This window comes from Cervus canadensis, chromosome 16 (assembly GCF_019320065.1).
Source record: "Cervus canadensis isolate Bull #8, Minnesota chromosome 16, ASM1932006v1, whole genome shotgun sequence".
NCBI lineage: Eukaryota > Metazoa > Chordata > Mammalia > Artiodactyla > Cervidae > Cervus > Cervus canadensis.
In genome coordinates, this window is record NC_057401.1 from 13,132,919 (window position 1) to 13,153,488 (window position 20,570).

General features: G+C 40.6%; 1 protein-coding gene across 4 annotated transcripts in view; it reads right to left on the minus strand.

The window, feature by feature from the left end:
• NLN (neurolysin) overlaps nucleotides 1–20,570 on the minus strand; it is a 97,343-nt gene that overhangs the window by 60,759 nt on the left and 16,014 nt on the right. The window lies entirely within an intron of this gene.

The window sequence follows — 20,570 nt, forward strand, 5'->3', positions numbered from 1 at the left end:
TGATGCCACATGCTTGCATATATAGTTATGTAATTCTAGAGCTTATAAATAAAAATATTATGATAGCTAACATTTATTGTGTTTAGGTACTATACTGAATGCTTTCCAGTTAAAACTCACAGTAACCCTATGAGGTAGATATTGTGGTTATTTTTATTAGCCAACGGGGTCACTAAAGCACAGAAAAGTTAAGTAACTTGCCCAAGGTCACACAGCTGGCAATATAGTGAGAGCTAGGATTAAAAACCAAGAAGTTGAGAGCCGGAACCTACTCTCCTAACCACAATACTAAACTTAATTCCTATTATCTTACAAGGCCCCAAAACGACCTTATGATGTAGGCAGGACAATACTCCCCTTTAACAGATGATGCAGTTGAGGCTCAGAAAGGCTAAGTGACTGATTTAATGTCATTTGTTCAACAAATACTTATACGCATACACTATGTCTACTCCTTGCTACAGGTACCAAAGATAAAAAGGCAAATTGACTGGGACCCTTCTATTTATAATATATATAATTTATAATATAGTGAAGACAAATTGATTAATAGGCAATTGTACTACATTGAGACGAGTTTTATAGGGTAAACAGGGAAAACTCTGAAATATCACAGAAGGAGCTTTTCTAGAAAGATTTTCTAAAAGGAACAATGAGCAAGCCAAGATCTGAACAATGTATAGAAATTATCCAAAAGTAAAGACTGTAAGGAATGAAAAATCTGAAAAGCTTAAGTATGGACTAGAGAGAACAGCCTTGGGAATCATTTAAGAGTTCATACCTACTCTAAGGGTCACGACAAAGCCACTGAAGGGTTTTAATCAGGTGAGAGACGAGAAAAGATATGTGTTTTAAACAAATCACTCAAATTATAATGAGTTGAAACATTTAGAAAAGAGGGCTCATTCCAGAGGAAAGCTGTGATGGGAACTGGGGGATAATATTATGGAATACCTCACTAGGAAACAGGGGGAACTAGAGTGACTTAGAAGATACTCAGGAAGTAGAATCACTATGACTTGGTACTGAACGTATTTTAGGAAGAGGTGAGATGGTGTCTAGCCTTCTCTTTTGAGCTAGAGGGACGGACAGAGGCACCATTGCTAAAATAGGGAACTTAGACAAAGGAGGAGGCTCTCTGGTGGGACACAGAGAAATTTGGTTTTGGATGCACCAAGTCTGAAGTGGCTGTGGTGCAAGTCAGCAAAATTCATTACTGTTGAATGTAACTGGAGTGACATGGGTGGTTGAACTGGCCCAAGGGAATCTGCAGAGGGAGAACAGACCAACCAGACTCTGACTCTAGTTTAATCATTGAAGTAGAAGGAAAGAAAACCAAATAGGAAGGGTTCAAGGAATTGTGAAAAGTGAACACTGAAAAAGGGAGGAGTGAATGACAGTATGAAATGTATGAATTTCAAGACTTCAACACAAAGTCTCTGTTGAATTCAGCAACAGGAATGTCACTGATGACTCTGGTAAGAGCAGTGTCAGCCAGGGGGCAGGGGTGGAAGTCAGATTACCATGACTGAGGGAATGGAGAAGGTGAGGAAGCGGAGAGCGTGCACTTCAGCAACTCTCCATGGAGCTGGCTGTGAGAACAAGGAGACTGAGGGGTGTGAGTGTAAGGGGCTGAGACACAGAAAGGTACATTATTAACACAGGAGAAGCCTTAACCGTCTGACCCCCTTAACCGTCTCTCCTAATAACTGATGAAACATACTGTGAAACATACTGGTTGGTGGTTACACTCAAGACTGGCAGACTATTTTCCAATGTATTTTCACATTTCTCCTTCAACCAGCTGAATTATATATTCACCAAGAGTCAAGTTTATTTGTTACAAAACTGTTTATACTTATTATACTCATTTTCATGTAACTGAAGTATTTAACTGATTAAATGTGTGCCAAAAGAATGATCTGTTGTTTCGGTCAGCTATCTTGGGAATACTTTAAACATGACAGTTACTAAAAAACCAACCAAAAACCTGCTGTTAGAGAAGATTTAAAACAGAATTACAAAGATCCAGCAGGTTTCTTAACTCAGATCACTTATATGTGTCTGGAGTGTTCCTGCTCCACTTTAAAGAGACTGAAACTGGAAATGAAAAATAATGCATTTTTGGTAGAGTTTACTCAAGGACAGTGAGGAATGCCGATCAAGTGATTCACATTTAACAAAAAGGCCTTGCTCTTACATCAAAATATTTTTAAAATGCTCATTTATGTTTTGTTTGAATATGTTATTTGAGCAATTTGTCATTTTTAATGATTCTGTGTGAAACCAGTTTTTTAAATTACTTATTAAATGACATCTGGGTTCAATCCCTGGTTTGGGAAGATCCCCTGGAGAAGGGAACGGCAACCCACTCCTCCACTATTCTTGCCTGGAGAATCCCATGGACAGAGGCGAGCCTGAGGGGTACAGTCCATGGGGTCGCAAAAAGTTGGACATGACTGAGCGACTTTCACTCACTCAGCCACTATTAAATGACATACGAAGTGGAACTTCCCTGGCGGTCCCATGGTTAAGACTGTACTTCCACTGCAAGGAGCATGGGTTTGACCCCTGGTTGGGGAACTAAGATCCCACATGCTGTATGGCTGGCCAAAAAAAAAAGGGGACATATGGAGCAAGGTGCTAATGGAGGTAGGAAGAAGTGTCATATGTCCCTGGGCAGAGCAATTTGTATGATATAGGAAGAGAGACGATAGTCTCAGCAAAATCAATGAAACAGGTAATATGGAAGTAGTTAGGCTACAGTAAAAACGATTGATGTCTGAATTTAAGAAACCAAAGGTTAACCCTGACAAGGATATTTTCCTGGAACTGGATGGCTGATATAAATGAGTTGAAGAGTGCAAAGAACCGACAGCTTGGTACTGGACAGACGGTCTTCGTGAACACTGGAGTCGGCAGTTTGATGGCTGGGCCTGGGAGCAGAAAGGAAGGCTGAACCAGGAACTAAAATCATCAAAGAACGGGGGGAACCAACCAGGTGGGTGGGAGAGGACATCACAAGCAGGGTACTGTGAGCCTCAAAGGCATTTTTACGCTGCGGTGAAGAGGTGCTGGCCTATGAGCAGAGCTGGGGTAAGGAGGGAATCGGGAACAGAGAAGATATCAACCTTTCCTCCTTACTTTGTGATATGAGGTGTGGAAGAAAGAGGGATGTGGGGAAATACTTTCCTCAGAGCTAAATGGATTTCAATAAAGGTTAGGAAGAGAAAAGAGGATCCAGAGAATATGAAAAAATGGAGGAGTCTGTTTCCCATGGGACAAGGGTTCTGGAAATAACAAAGGATGAGCCCAAGTATGACCAATAGCTAAGAATGTGTTTTTTTTGTCCAGCTATTCACCTCTCCCCCTATCTGATCATATACACGCTTTCTTCCCAGGCCCCATGCATCCCCGACCCTCAGCACTGCTGTAGAGAGAGAGGTCTCATTCCCCCTGAATGTAACTGAGCAGGCTGCTGTCCTTGACCGCAGGTGGCATCCATCTTAGAGAATGAGTGGAACCTGACCTAAACGATGAAATAAACACTGCGACTGGAAGAATAAAGGAAGTAAACCAAATATTTACTGACATCACTGATCCCTTAGAACAACTAATTCTGAAGCCTGACCTAGAGCTAGACTTTCCAGTTATGCAAGTCTATTGTTGAAAGCCAGTTTGAATGTGGTTTTATGCTATTTGCCTCAAACAGGATCCTAGCTGAAAAGGGAATGAAAACTGATAAAGAAATGAGCAGAGAAAAAAGCAAGAAGAAATGAGCAGAGAAAAAAACAAGACATACAGAGGTCAGAGTACAAGACCTTCCAAGCCTGGAGGGTCTCCCAGGCTTGGTGGTGGCCTAAAATAATAGGGAGGTGAAATGCAGTGTGTTGGCTGAAAATTTCCAAAATACATATTCCCACAATCCCTCATGGATACACAGAACTGAGGCCTTGAAGAAGGAGTGAGCCATGGCCCTGATTGGTTAGGACTTCCAAGGAAGTTGCAGGACAGATGAAGAGGCTGGTCATGGGATCACTGAGGTAAGGCATAGTAAGAGGGACAAGAATGAGTAAAACATAAGACTTCTACATCCCAATACCCTGCTCCTTTCACCACTCCTCTTAGTACAAACCAACTACTATGGACAAGTTTTCATTAATGCTAAATAACTTTAAAAGAAAATTATGTCAAACATCTCACTCATATGATGACTTCCACTGGTTTTCATTTATTTCCTAACATTTATCAAAAGATGGAGTGTTTGGTCACAGCACACCTGACCTTAACTTGGTTAAACTGATGAAGACGTCAGCAGCTCTATCTTGGCTGAATGCCTATACCCATAACCACCCCTGTACAGCTTCTATGGCAACTAACAAGAAGCTACCTTAAAGTACTATGATTTCCTAAATGTAGATGCGGTAAGAAGAAAGGAACAGAAGTTAGAAATCATGATTTCATGGTCAACAGAACGCATGACAATTTTAATCTTATACCTTCCTTTCTCACCGTCTGGGATTCTGTCGTAGTTCCATTCAGGATTTATAATTCTTGTTACTGAAGAAAAGGAATGGGGACAGAAGGATGCCCTAATACTTCTAACTAAAACATTTTGACCTATTGAGAATTTTCCTCCCTGCACCATGTCTGCTTTCTCTCTTGCACTGTTTTTTCACTGAGTATCCCTTCTTCTCTCCTTTATTACGATTTCAATCTCACTGGGTGCTGTGGATGCTGGTACGCTGATCTGTTCCCTTCAGTGTCTCTGCAGCCCTGGGGAACTGCACTTGGGAGGAAAACCAGTGCACCCGCAGTCTTCCTAGCAACTGTCTACCCTTGAGGATCGAGTGAGGATTTTTTATTGACTTTTTGCAACTGAGAGCCACGAAGTTTGAAAGCAGGCAACACACCATGATCTTGTCTTTCTCTACAGGAGTTATTACACGCAGTTATGTGAACACGAAAATCTAGATTAAATCCAAGATTCCTACAGTCTAATTTAACTCGAGCTTTCCCGCCCCCTCTCCACAAGCTCCCAGGCTGTCTATTATTTCAGTCCCAACCACACCTTCATTTTCTCCTCTGTCTTTGACGCACTTTCAACATACGGCTCTGAATTTCTAACCAAGAAATAATACAAAATACCATAGTAGAATTGACAGGAAGATGCATTTGCTGGGACTCTAGTCTCCTGTGTCCAAAAACCAAATATTTAGGCAAAGAAAGCAAGCGGCACAGATTTTGATTGAGATTACCAGGCTAAAGAATTTTGTTTTGACAAATGAGCATGCCATTGTTACTGTGAGTTAATAATTGTCTGGAAAAGTTTAGCAAAATATTTTATGGAATGTACTTTCAGAAATGTTCTCATTGGGACTTCCCTGGTGGTCCAGTGGTTAAGAACCCACCTGTCAATGCAGGAACACGGGTCCCATCCCTGGTCCGGGAAGATCCCACATGCCACAGAGCAACTAAATCCTCATGTCACAGCTAGAGAAAAAGGACCATGCACTGCAATAAAAGATCGTGTGTGCTGCAACTAAGACCCAACAGAGCCAAAAATAAATAAATATTATAAAGAAAGAAATACTCTAATTTACTGGGTTAATTTTCTTTCAAAGCATAGTTTAAAGGCCTCCACGTCCTTCCACAAGGTGTCCTTGACTGCGTCAGTTCATACAGCTCTGAGCTTGTATCACCTTTTAGCTGTGGCATACATTTTAGACACTGAAATAACTGTCATCCACTTGTTCAATTGGCTTGTGTTGTATGCCAAATCAGACTAGGACTTTTCTAGCACAATAACCACTGTACTTATCTGGTGTCACAACCCTACCATATTGCTAAGCACACTGTAGATGCTTTATGTATTTGAAATGAGACGGTATTGACACGGCTGAAACATTACCACAACACTGTCTCCCTTCATTATCACAAATAAACATCCATACAGGAAAGTGTGTCTTATTAGGGCCAGGACTAGTGTGAAACTCCACTACGTAAAATGTCACAATTTCCATTTCCCCAGAATTTATATTTAATCCATGCTCCCATCCTTTCCACATAGTGTTGTAGTTTACAGTTTGCATGGCATTTCCTGAAATTTGTCCCAATCCTTTAAAATACTTGGCAAGTATTCCTAGTATTTACCTTGGAACTAATGCTTCTCTACGAGCTACGAGGGCTGCATTTCATGAACCTCTCAACTGGAATTTCTGTGTCTCTTTTAGTTAGTTCTTCTCTGGTTATTTTGTCAGAACCATGCCGTTTCAACCTTGATTCCCATTAGTCACAAAGCTGTCTTTTTCAGCCATTGATCTAACTAAATCACCCCTGCCTTACAACTTAGAAGCCACAGCTCAAGTCCAGGTTCCTTTCAGCAGAGCATACGGGACTCCTTAATTTTGGATTTCAACAATGCCAAATCCCAGCCGTGCAACTCCCCAAGGCTCACCTGTTCCTTTAGGCACCTAGCATTCTTCTACTTTGAAGCCTCGGGCCAAGCAGCACTTTATCCCCTACATCTATCCTTTCTAACACAGTAGCCACATGTGGTTATTTATAGTAAACAAAACAAAAAATTCACTTCTTTAGTTGCACTAGGCACATTTCAACTGCTCAGTAGCCACCATGGCAAGTGGCAACCATAATGGACAGCACAGACAGAGAAATTACCATCAGAGCAGATAGATCTACACGACAGTGCTGCGCTAGGTGATCGCCTTTCAGGAATGAGATGCATGCCTAAACCCTCCTATTGGTATCCTTTCTCTTTTCAACTCACAAAGCAGTTCCCTGGTGTCTTCTTTGGAGGAAAGAAAGAACAGAGACAGTGAGGAAAGGAGGAGTCATTTGCCGAGTAGTTTCTACGTGTCTGACTCTTTGCGACACCATGGACTGTATAGTCCATGAAATTCTCTGGGCCAGAATACTGGAGTGGGTAGCCTTTCCCTTCTCCAGGGGATCTTCCCAACCCAGGGATTGAACCCAGGTCTTCCGCATTGCAGGCAGATTCGGGCTTCCCTGGTGGTTCAGCTGGTAAAGAATCCGCCTGTAATGCAGGAGACCTGGGTTTGATCCCTGGGTTGGGAAGATCCCCTGGAGAAGGGAAAGGCTACCCACTCCAGTATTCTGGCCTGGAGAATTCCATGGACTGTATAGTTCATGGGGTCGCAAAGAGTCAGACACAACTGAGTGACTTTCACTTCCTGTGTGTCAGGCAATGTTAAAAACACTTATTTAACTAACAACATTCTGAGAAATACGTCTGAGGAAGCAGTATTTTCAAGAGCATTAATGAAGAAAAAAAGACCTTATAGTTCTTTCCACAAGAAGCAGGCAGGGCCAAAAGACACCAAGAGTATAATTAAAATATAAAAAACACTTCCTATGAGATTGTTTGTGTATGTGTTATTCACTCAGTCGTGTCCGACTCTTTGTGACCCCATGGACTGTAGCCCACCAGTCTCCTCTGTCCATGGAATTCTCCAGGCAAGAATATTGGAGTAGGTTGCCATTTCCTTCTCCAGGGGATCTTCTCGACCCAGGGATTGAACCCAGGTCTTCTGCATTGACAGGAGGGTTCTTTACCACTGAGCCACCAGAGAAGCCCTTAGACCCATATATCTACTACCTGCTGGATAACTCCACCTGGATGTCAATGGTCACCTCGAATCCAGTATGTCTAAAATTAAAGAGACCAATCTTCCTTAGGTCCCACAACCAAACTTTTCTTCTTGTACTCCTAACTAGTAAAAGGGGTATACTCAATGAAGATCACCAGTGTGCATCCAGTTGCCCAAGTCCAAAACCTCAGACTCTACAGATGTCTTCTGATCTACTTTCCAGACTGTCTGCAGATAATCTTCTTAAAAGGTAAGTTTGATCATGGTGCTCCTTCAGTGGCATGGTTTAGGATCAAGTTCTGACTTTACAGGCTTCAGGATCAAGTTCAAGCTGCTTAACATACAAGGCCCCATGGATCTGTCCCCTTTTCATGGCTTTCTCAACCATCTTTTTGCCCTCAAATCTCTGCTCTAGGCATAAGTAACTACTTTCACATCTCCTAAAATTATTAGGCTCTCTTCAGGCCTCTGCAGTGTTTTCCCTCTGCTTAGAACACCTTTCTTCTTCCTTACCTGAGGAGCAACACCTCTTCCATGTCTCATTTATCTTTCAGATCTCAGTTCAGACTTCATCTTCTCCAGGAAGGCTTCTTTGACCACCTCTAGCTGTTTTAGAATTTCTTTCTCTGTGCTCTTAATCTATTCTACATGTCCAGTGAACAAAAGCACTCATCACGCCGAAGACTATTCACCTACATACCCAGCTCTGTCGGCCATAGACTCTGAGCAGAGACTGGGTTTTAGTGATATCTGTAGACCCTGAACCTATCATAGTTTGTGGTACATGCACATTTTAACTGTGACAAGTTTACCCAAAATTTTTCTCTTAAAGTTATTTGGTTCATATTTTCCTTCTATCCACGTGTTTAATATAAAAGTAGTTCCATCTGAGAGTGTTTAACGTCCATGGAGCATTATACAGATCCCTATTTTGCATTTAGGGAATACAGACCAGATAGAAGGGCTTCCCAGGTGGAGCAAGTGGGAAAGAACCACTTGCCAATTCAGGAGACATAAGAAACACGGGTTTGATCCCTGGATTAGGAAGATCCTCTGGAGGAGGGCATAGCAGCCAACTCCAGTATTCTTGCCTGGAGAATCCCATGGACAGAAGAACCTGGTAGGCTACAGTTTCAAGGGGTCGCTAAGTGTTGGACAGGACTGAAGCAACTTACATTGTTATGTGCACACACTCATGGAGACTAGACAGAATGGCAAATATTGGATACTTAAGTATCCTGAATACTGCTAATAATTTTTCTTCTGAATGAACTGTTGCCACTGGGGAATCAGATTCAGGAGTAATATTCACCAGTTAGTTATTGAGCCTCCCACTTTGCACACTTACATCAGGATTGCCAGGAGAAACATCAACAACCTCATATATGTAGATGATAACATTCTAATGGCAGAAAGCGAAGACAAACTAAAGATTAGCCTCTTGACGAGGGTGAAAAAGGAGAGTAAAAAAACTGGCTTGAAACTCAACATTCAAAAAATTAAGATCATGGCATCTGGTCCATCACTTCATAGAAAGGGAAAAAGCAGAAGCGGTGACAGATTTTATTTTGTTGGACTCTAACACAATGACTGCAGCCATGAAAGACCCTTCCTCTTTGGAATGAAAGCTATGACAAACCTAGAGAGCATATTATAAAGCAGACACATCACTCTGCCAACAAAGGTCTGTATAATCAAAGTTACGGTTTTTCCAGTAGTCACGTATGGATGAAAGAGTTGGCTGGGTGCTCAAGAATCGATGCTTTCAAATTGTGGTGCTGGTGAAAACTCTTCAGAGTCCCTGGGACAGAAAGAAGATCAAACCAGTCAATCCTCAAGGAAATCAACCCTGAATATTCATTGGAAGGACTGATCCTGAAGCTCCAATACTCTGGCCACCTGATGCAAAGAGCTGACTCATTGGAAAAGACCCTGATGATGGGAAAGATTGAAGACAAAATGAGAAGGGGGCAGCAGAGGTTGAGATGGTTAGATGGCATCACTGACTCAATGGACATGAGTCTGAGTAAACTCTGGGAGATAGTGAAGGACAAGGAAGCCTGGCTGCTACAGTCCATGGGGTCACAAAGAGTCAGACACGACTTAGCGACTGAACGACAACAACAAGAAGAAGCCCCTAACAAAGTTAAACACCTGGTATTCGAGCCACTAGTGTTCCAGACAACAGCTTTTACATTTGCAGACCTTTTAATTTGACTTAGGATCAAAATGTTTTATGAACAGAATGTTCTGGAATTAAATGCCTTAGGATAAGTCAACTTAACAGTAAACAGAGAAATCACATTCTTGGCCAAGATTGTTTCTTTTGATGTTTTTTAGTGGCATTAATGTCCAGAAAGACCATTCTGGCTTGGTTTTTAAGTTTACAGAAAATATAATTAAAATACAAAAAAATGGTACTTCTATCTCCACTTATTCCCACTTTCTTTCTCTGAATTTTAAAGAATGATGTGTCCCCTAACTCATGGTCTTCAGCTTTTGAGTTCTTGTAATTTTCTCACGTACTGACTACACTGCCTTGTTTATCACTGATTCTTCTACCAAAAGAGCTCTGGCAATGTCGCTTTTCTGCTTTCCTAGTCCTTCAACTTTTCTGACCATTTCTTCTTAGTCTCCTTTGCTGGCTTCTCTTCCTGTAACCATTCAAAAAAAGTTGGGTGTTTTCCATGAGTCCATCCAGATGTCAAGCTGGGGCTCCAGACCCATAGATATCTCAAATGCAACACACTCAAAACATGATCTTTCTTCTGAATTCTCAGCCTCAGTTTACCACTCTTCACCTATGCTCCTAAGCTAGAAACTGGTCACACATGTGAATGAGGATCATCATCACCCCTAATATTTATTGAAAGTCTATTAATACGCCAGGCACTATACCAAGAGCTTACTTGCATTTTCTTATTTAATCTTCCCAACCACCCAAGTCCATACCATTTCTGTCCTTTATTGAACCCATCTTTGCATGAAATGTTCCCTTGGTATCTCTAATTTTCTTGAAGAGATCTCTAGTCTTTCCCATTCTGTTGTTTTCCTCTATTTCTTAGCATTGATTGCTGAGGAAGGCTTTCTTATCTCTCCTTGCTATTCTTTGGAACTCTGCATTCAAATTGGAATATCTTTTCTTTTCTCTTTTGCTTTTCGCTTCTCTTCTTTTCACAGCTATTTGTAAGGTCTCCTCAGACAGCCATTTTGCTTTTTTGCATTTCTTTTCCATGGGGATGGTCTTGATCCTCGTCTCCTGTACAATGTCATGAACCTCAGTCCATAGTTCATCAGGCGCTCTATCAGATCTAGTCCCTTAAATCTATTTCTGACTTCCATTGTACAGTCATAAGGGATTTGATTTAGGTCATACATGAATGGCCTAAAGAAATGGCTTCAAGAAACTTACCAAGGGAACATTTCATGCAAAGATGGGCTCGATAAAGGACAGAAATAGCATGGACCTAACAGAAGCAGAAAATATTAAGAAGAGGTGGCAAGAATACACATAAGAACTATACAAAAAAGATCTTCACAACCCAGATAATCACAATGGTGTGATCACTCACCTAGAGCCAGACATCCTGGAGTGTGAAGTCAAGTGGGCCTTAGGAAGCATCACTACGAACAAAGCTAGTGGAGGTGATGGAATTCCAGTTGAGCTATTTCAAATCCTAAAGGATGATGCTGTGAAAGTGCTGCACTCAATATGTCAGCAAATTTGGAAAACTCAGCAGTGGCCACAGGGCTGGAAAAGGTCAGTTTCATCCCAACCCCAAAGAAAGACAATCTCAAAGAATGCTCAAACTATTGCACAAATGTACTCATCTCACTAGTAAAGTAATGCTCAAAATTCTCCATGCCAGGCTCAGCACTACCGAACCGTGAACTCCAGCATGTTCAAGCTGGTTTTAGAAAAAGGCAAAGGAACCAGAGAATCATAATGCCAACATCTGCTGGATCATCGAAAAAGCAAGAGAGTTCCAAAAACATCTATTTCTGCTTTATTGACTATGCCAAAGCCTTCAACTGTGTGGATCACAATAAACTGTGGAAAATTCTGAAAGAGATGGGAATACCAGACCACCTGACCTGCCTTTTGAGAAACCGTATGCAGGTCAGGAAGCAACAGTTAGAACTGGACATGGAACAACAGACTGGTTCCAAATAGGAAAAGGAGTACATCAAGGCTGTATATTGTCACCCTGCTTATTTAACTTATATGCAGAGTACATCATGAGAAACGCTGGGCTGGAAAAAGCACAAGCTGGAATCAAGATTGCCGGGAGAAGTATCAATAACCTCAGATATGCAGATGACACCACCCTTATGGCAGAAAGTGAAGAAGAACTAAAAAGCCTCTTGATGAAAGTGAAAGAGGAGAGTGAAAAAGTTGGCTTAAAGCTCAACATTCAGAAAACTAAGATCATGGCATCTGGTCCCATCACTTCATGGCAAATAGATGGGGAAACAGTGGAAACAGTGGCAGACTTTATTTTTTTGGGGCTCCAAGATCACTGTGGATGGTGATTGCAGCCATGAAATTAGATGCTTACTCCTTGGAAGGAAAGTTATGACCAACCTAGATAGCATATTAAAAAGCAGAGACATTACTTTGCCAACAAAGGTCCATCAAGTCAAGGCTATGGTTTTTCCAGTGGTTATGTATGGATGTGAGAGTTGGACTGTGAAGAAGGCTGAGTGCCAAAGAATTGATGACTTTTGAACTGTGGTGTTGGAGAAGACTTTGAGAGTCCCTTGGACTGCAAGGAGATCAATCAGTCCATCCTAAAGGAGATCAGTCCTGGGTTTCATTGGAAGGACTGATGCTGAAGCTGAAACTCAATACTTTGGCCACCTGATGGGAAGAGCTGACTCATTTGAAAAGACCCTGATGCTGGGAGGGATTGGGGGCAGGAGGAGAAGGGGACAACAGAGGATGAGATGGCTGGATGGCATCACCGACTCGATGGACATGAGTTTGGGTAAACTCCGGGAGTTGGTGATGGACAGGGAGGCCTGGCATGCTGCATTTCACGGGGTCGCAAAGAGTCGGACAAGACTGAGTGATGGAACTGACTGAAGCAGCGAAGATGCAGGCATGATTAACACAATTTTCCTGGGCAGAGAAATAGTGTGCTCAAGGTCACACAGGTGGTATGCAGCTGGAATTTAAACCCTAATTACAAAGCCCATATTCTTTTTTTTCCCCCTTTATTTATTTATTTATTTTTTTCAGTGGCTTTTGTCATACATTGATATGAATCAGCCATAGATTTACACATATTCCCCATCCCGATCCCCTCTCCCACCTCCCTCTCCACCCGATTTCTCTGGGTCTTCCCAGTGCACCAGCCCCGAGCACTTGTCTCATGCATCCCACCTGGGCTGGTGATCTGTTTCACCATAGATAATATACATGCTATTCTTTCAAAACATCCCACCCTCACCTTCTCCCACAGAGTTCAAAAGTCTGTTCTGTACTTCTGTGTCTCTTTTTCTGTTTTGCATATAGGGTTGTTGTTACCATCTTTCTAAATTCCATATATATGTGTTAGTATGCTGTAATGATCTTTATCTTTCTGGCTTACTTCACTCTGTATAATGGGCTCCAGTTTCATCCATCTCATTAGAACTGGTTCAAATGAATTCTTTTTAATGGCTGAGTAATATTCCATGGTGTATATGTACCACAGCTTCCTTATCCATTCATCTGCTGATGGGCATCTAGGTTGCTTCCATGTCCTGGCTATTATAAACAGTGCTGCGATGAACATTGGGGTGCACGTGTCTCTTTCAGATCTGGTTTCCTCAGTGTGTATGCCCAGAAGTGGGATTGCTGGGTCATATGGCAGTTCTATTTCCAGTTTTTTAAGAAATCTCCACACTGTTTTCCATAGCGGCTGTACTAGTTTGCATTCCCACCAACAGTGTAAGAGGGTTCCCTTTTCTCCACACCCTCTCCAGCATTTATTGCTTGTAGACTTTTGGATAGCAGCCATCCTGACTGGCGTGTAATGGTACCTCATTGTGGTTTTGATTTGCATTTCTCTGATAATGAGTGATGTTGAGCATCTTTTCATGTGTTTGTCAGCCATCTGTATGTCTTCCTTGGAGAAATGTCTGTTTAGTTCTTTGGCCCATTTTTTGATTGGGTCATTTATTTTTCTGCAATTGAGCTTCAAGAGTTGCTTGTATATTTTTGAGATTAATCCTTTGTCTGTTGCTTCATTTGCTATTATTTTCTCCCAGTCTGAGGGCTGTCTTTTCACCTTACTTATAGTTTCCTTTGTTGTGCAAAAGCTTTTAAGTTTCATTAGGTCCCATTTGTTTAGTTTTGCTTTTATTTCCAATATTCTGGGAGGTGGGTCATAGAGGATCTTGCTGTGGTTTATGTAGGAGAGTGTTTTGCCTATGTTCTCCTCTAGGAGTTTTATAGTTTCTGGTCTTACATTTAGATCTTTAATCCATTTTGAGTTTATTTTTGTGTATGGTGTTAGAAAGTGTTCTAGTTTCATTCTTTTTACAAGTGGTTGACCAGCTTTCCCAGCACCACTTGTTAAAGAGGTTGTCTTTTTTCCATTGTATATCCTTGCCTCCCAAAGCCCATATTCTTAACTACTGTGCTACATTCATGTTGCACCTGAATCTTAGGGGAAAAAAAATCGGATTTGTCACTATTTGCATCTCCCTGATTTCCCACCCTGATTGTAATGAGGAGAGAAGAAGGTAGGTAGCTAAAGCATATACACTGATATCACTTGTCTGATTTCTCTGTACCACTCTCTGAAGGGTTGCTGTCGGGACTGTGGAAGGGTGCCCCACTTCAGCTTTCACCCAGCTCTGAGAAACAGACCAAGCAGGCATGAGCACCTTTTAGTTACCTATGTCTAAAGAGTTGTTGTTGTTCTGTCACCCAGTCATGTCAGATTCTTTGTGACCACATAGACTGCAGCATGCTGGTCTCCCTGTCCCTCACCATCTCCCAAAGTTTGCCCAAGTTCAAGTTCATTGCATTGGTGATACCATCCAACCATCTCATCCTCTGATGCCCTCTTCTCCTTCTGCCTTCAACCTTTCCCAGCATCAGGGACTTTTCCAATGAGTTGTCTGTTTGCATCAGATGACAAAAATACTGGAGCTTCACCTTCAACACCAGTCCTTCCAGTGAATATTCGGGATTGATCTCCCTTAAGACTGACAAGCCCAGGCTGGATGCATGAGACAAATGCTTGGGCCTGGTGCACTGGGAAGACCCAGAGGAATCGGGTGGAGAGGGAGGTGGGAGAGGGGATCGGGATGGGAAATACTTGTAAATCCATGGCTGATTCATGTCAATGTATAACAAAAACCACTACAATATTGTAAAGTAATTAGTCTCCAACTAATAAAAATAAATGAAAAAAAAAAAAAGACTGACTGGTTTGATTTCCTTGCTGTCTACAGTACTTTCAGGAGTCCTCCAGCACCACAGTTTGAAGGCATCAAAAGAGTAAAACAACTCAAACTGAGACAAGCTGATGGCGACCCTTTGCACTCAGGCCTCACTCTTTCCAGAGTCCTTTGATTATTCTTAGGTAAGCAAGTATACCACTTGATGAAGTGTATGCCTAGCAAGTTCCAAATGCTTTCTTAAGGTACTCAGGCAAACCAATAATATACATTTCTTGAAGACAAGGTTCAGTTGAGGCATCCTATGCAATGAATGCTAGTTCTTTAATCCCTGGCGATTTCTCAGGTAAAGATACTGATTTGTTACCATCCTCTGTGAATATGCCTCCATTGCAAATTATATCTCCCACTCCCAAAAGAGCTCATTACAAAGGGCTTTCCCAAGAAATAAATTATTTGATTTGCTCATTCCTTTAGTAAATACTGAGATTAGGAAATGAATAAGATCACAGTTCCTGCCTTTCAGCTTATAGACTTGTGAAGAAGAGACACAGAGATAGATGAGAACATCAGGCAGCAAATTTTAAACGAATACAGTGATGGGGAATTTGTAAGACAGAACAAGTAACTCTACCTTGGAGAGATTCTTATATTTCTAAGCGTGCACACACACAACCGTAGAACTTGGTTTTCCTCTTTTATATTCTTTGTATAAAATACTTTATTATTATTATTAGCTGTCAGTAAACAGTTAATAGAATTTATATAGAATAGCTTGTGCTCAGTCGCTCCAGCCATGTCTGACTCTTTGCGATCCCATGGACTGTAGCTCGACAAGCTCCTCCGTCCATGGGATTTTCCAGGCAAGAATACTGGAGTGGGCTGCCATATCCTCCTCCCGGGGATCTTCCCGTTCCAGGGATCGAACCAGTGTCTCCTGCATTGCCAGTGGATTCTTTACCACTGAGCCCCTGGGGAAACCCCTAGAATAGCTTACTTTTATTTTATTTTGATTAGTATTTGTGGAAGGTCTTCTAAGTATATTCTAGGAAATGTTACTCACATTAGTTGCTTATAACTTCTAAATTCTAAGTTTAATGTTTTAGGGTCTATATGTCAACTGCATCTATAAAACCTGAATTGAAAATTTTAAAAATAAATGATACTTCTCCTGAAGAGTGTTTTGGTCTTTTCTCTCTTTTTTTAAGTTCTGTTAGGAAAAAAGCACAAGTTTATAAATTAAGCTCCTCTATAGTACCTAGTACCTGGTAAATATTTGTTGAATGAACTAAAATCTGTGTGAATACTGAATGCCAGCCATAGGTTAGTTGGAGATCCACTAGGATGGCTGAGTGATCTGTTCTTCCCAGGCCAGGCCAAGAATGAAGAAAACATCCTCCTTCTCATTCCACTAGAAAGTAAGCTCTTTGAGAATGAAGATCGTATCTTAGTTATCTTTTTACTTCTCGGCAAATGTGGAAGAATGTATCAGCACATAGTATATATGTTGTAACTGTTAAATCAAGTATAAGAAAGCAATAAAAAATCTAAATTAGCCTGCCTTACAATGATTATTAAATTCAGCCCCAGACACTAAGTAAATACGTTGATAAAGCAATCAAGAGAAACTTCTAGGATAACAAAGTTGCTGAAGAAAAGTAATTAAAATAAGGGCTATATCATAAAGATATTTTGAGTCACGGACAGATTATCTACGGGACATGCCAGTACACTTAGAAAGCAGTCTTACAATTCAACTGCTCTTGCTTCCACCTGCTGGCATAGGAAAGTAATTTTTAGATTGGGCAGAAAATGTTAAGCACCTCTAGAAAGAAACTGTATGAAAAGTTTGAACTTTCAAAGTATTCTTGAAAAGGTAACAGTATGCTTCCTATAAACAGCCATTTACAAAAAGGTCCACCATGAACTCAGCTACAAACATACTGAATACAGAGCAGAGTTATCCTAAACATGGAGATATTCCAGTGGTCTTTTTTCTTCCCCAGTGGTCTTTATTCTGAGTACTTCCAGTAGCTGATAAAGTCAAAAGCATTATCCATTTTCTCTCATTATGCCATCCCATTTTTATATTCACAAACATAGCACTTAAGTTTGATGACTAAAGTGACCAGGGAAACACTGACGGTTCAATCTCCGTCTTACACAGTGAAAACATACTATTTGGAAACAGTACCACATATAATCTCAGTGTACAATTTCCTCTATCAATAAGGCTTAAGAGTAGACCTAATTATATTATATGAAGGCTCCCCTGGGAATGAAGGATTCACTTCCAACTCTTTCTTAAAATGTTAGGGAGCCATTTAGAAAAAAATGGAAAAAGTAATTTTATTTTAGATTTTGGAATGTAATGGAACTAAGTCCTTGTTTCCAAATTTCAATGCAAATAAATGAATAAAGGACTCTTCAAAGTCATCTTTTCCAAGAAACAGGAATAAAAAAAAAAGTTTGAAAGAAATGGCTTAAGGTATTATGGAAGCACTGTGATACTAGAGATGTTTCTAATATTTCTACTTTTAATAAACAGAACTTTAAGAAAAGGTTCCTATCACTAAGTTTTTATAGGATGAAATAGAAAAGTGGCAGATTCTGAAAAATAAGAAAAATAATAGAATAATAGTAAAAATTGACTTTCTTCTAGTTTTGTGTAGAGGACAGTGGTTTCCTAATTATAAATTTTAAATAAAGTTATTATAAATGGACATGCAAAGACTTCTTTTCTTAAATCTTTTAACTGGCTTAAGAAAAGCCACCTGAGACTCTGAAGCATCTAGAATAGACTGCTGTGTCACAAATGAAATCAAGACTTCTTCAATAATTCAATAGTAAAGGGTCTACCACATACATGGAAAACCACAACTCAAAAAGACATTCCATTTTTATTTTTCTCTGGGAGGATGAATAAATTGCTTCTGGCACATTTTATTGGTGTTTGGGGCATACTTTTCAGAATTGAAATCCTTAATAAATTACTCAGGAGAGAGATTTCTCTCCTCAGTACATTGCTTAGTACTTAGTCCTTTTTTGGGGTCATCTACGTGTGGGTTTTGTTGCGTGAACAACGATGTCTAAATCCTCTTCCTAGGCCTGGGTAATAACTAGTTTGCTTTTCTTTTTAAAGACTGGTTCAACCACAAATGAATGTTCATTATTTTCACATGTGACAATGGGATTGTGATTATATATTTTTGAAAAAAGTTTATCTCAGAGCTACATGAAGTACTTATGATCAAAGTAACATTGGGCATATGTTTCAAAATAATTGGAGGGTTAAGAGGTACATGAAAAGAGTTTGGCCATGAGCTGACAATTAAAAAAATTTTTTTAAATTGGAGGATAATTGCTTTACAATGTTGCGGTGGTTTCTGCTATACAACATGAATCAGCTCTAAGTGTACGCATATCCCCTCCCTCTTAGACCTCCCTCCCACCCCCCATCCCACGCCTTCAGGTCATCCCAGAACACCAAGCTGAGTTCCCTGGGTTATACGGCAGCTTCCCAATACCTATCTATTTCACACACAGTAGTATATATATTTCAATGCCGCTCTCAATTTATCCCCCCTCTTCTTCCCCCACTGTGTCCACAAGTATGTTCTCTATGTCTGTGTCTGTATTCCTGCCCTGCAAACGTGTTCATCACTACCATTTTTCTTTCTAGATTCTATATACAATGAGCTGACCATTTTAAAGCTATCCTAATTTCATGACTTTTAGTTATGACTGAAAATTTACACACTAAAAAGTTAAAAAAAAATTAAAAATAGGTCTAGTTGCTATTCTAAACTCAGACATGTGATTTGAAAAACATGATAACTTAACATTAAAAAACCCACACAAGCTGACAAGCAGATTAAAAGGGATAATAAACGGAGTACATCCCAAGAGGAAATTAAAGCACACATAAGGAGAAACTAGAGGCACTTCCCAGGTGGCACAATGGTAAAGAATCTGCCTGCCAATGTGGGAGATGCAAGAAATGCGGCTTGTAATCCTTGGGTAGGGAGAAGGAAATGGCAACCCCCTTCAGTATTCTTGCTTGGAAAATTCCATGGACAGAGGAGCTTGGTGGGACCACAGAGAGTCAGACAGGACTGAGTGACTGCGCATACACACACCTAAGAAGAAACTAGAGCACAAAATATATTTGACCAGAAAATGAAGATTCATAAATTCACAGTGGGAAGGGGCCTAAAAAATCAGCTCGTTCAAATTCTTGAATTCAGAACAAAGCTCAGTGATATTACGTCAGGAAGTAATCATTGCAGATACAGTGAATGTTACATTATAAATGGATTATTAGAGAAGCTTCAAAGTGATACCGCTTTCTAGTGTATCTACAACTTAAGGCTGACAAGCTGGAGCACAAGTATTAGACGGCTGGCTTGCGACATCATCCAGTTAATGAATAAACCTCTCGTTGCTGTTTGGCCATTACCATCAATAAAAACAACAATGTCAAACATTTACACAGCAGGCACTGCTTTACATACACGAACTCATTTAATCTTTGAACACTGTGACAGAGACTCTATTATCTTCATTTTTAGAAATGAAACTGAGGTACAGAGAGGTCAAATCACTTATCTAAGATCACTCATCCAAGGTAACTCCAGCATCAATGCTGTTAAATACATACCAGCAATCACACCAATCACTCTTGCAATTCGGCCATTCTCTTCAAGTTACCCATAGTTATTAACCTAACACCCATTACTTTCCTTGATTCCCTCCTGTCCTAATTGAGACAGGCAGACATAATCAGAGGACATGGGCCATGTGGCTCTGTGTTGACCCATGCCATGTTCCAATTATCCTGCTGGTCTGGCCCTTCTTCTAGGGGGAATTCAACCGTCATTTACTTTTGTGAAAGTGAAAGTCGCTCATTCGTGTCCAACTCTTTGCGACCCCACGGACTATGCAGTCCACGGAATTCTCCAGGCCAGAATACTGGAGTGGGTAGCCTCTCCCTTCTCCAGGGGATCTTCCCAATCCAGGGATCGAACCATTGACAGACTATGTGAGAAAGGAAAACAACAAGGATACCTTGTATTTAAGTTACTTCAAGATGATAAAAATGATTTCAAATTCTTAGACTGTATATCAAAAGTGAAAGTTGCTCAGTTGTGTCCACCTCTTTGCAACCCCATGGACTATACAGTCCATGGAATTCTCCAGGTCAGAATACTGGAGTGCGTAGTTGTTCCCTTCTCCAGGGCATCTTCCCAACCCAAAAGCTACTCTTTAAAGCAGAGAAGAGAGTTTCCTCACCAATAAAATACAAAAAGGCAGGTTCTTAAAACATTTCCTAACAAAGATGAAAAATGAATTGCCACCCTTAGGTTCTTGAGATTTGGAAGTCACACTGAAAGCAAAGGAAAGCACCTACCTGAGTATAATATAAAGTCATTTGTGTTCTTATGAAGTCTCTAATTGTATCCATGCACTGTGCTGTTTGTTTGTTTTATCCATTATCTCATTTAGTCATTATTCTATAGACGAAGAAACCAAGGCAGAGAAAGGTTG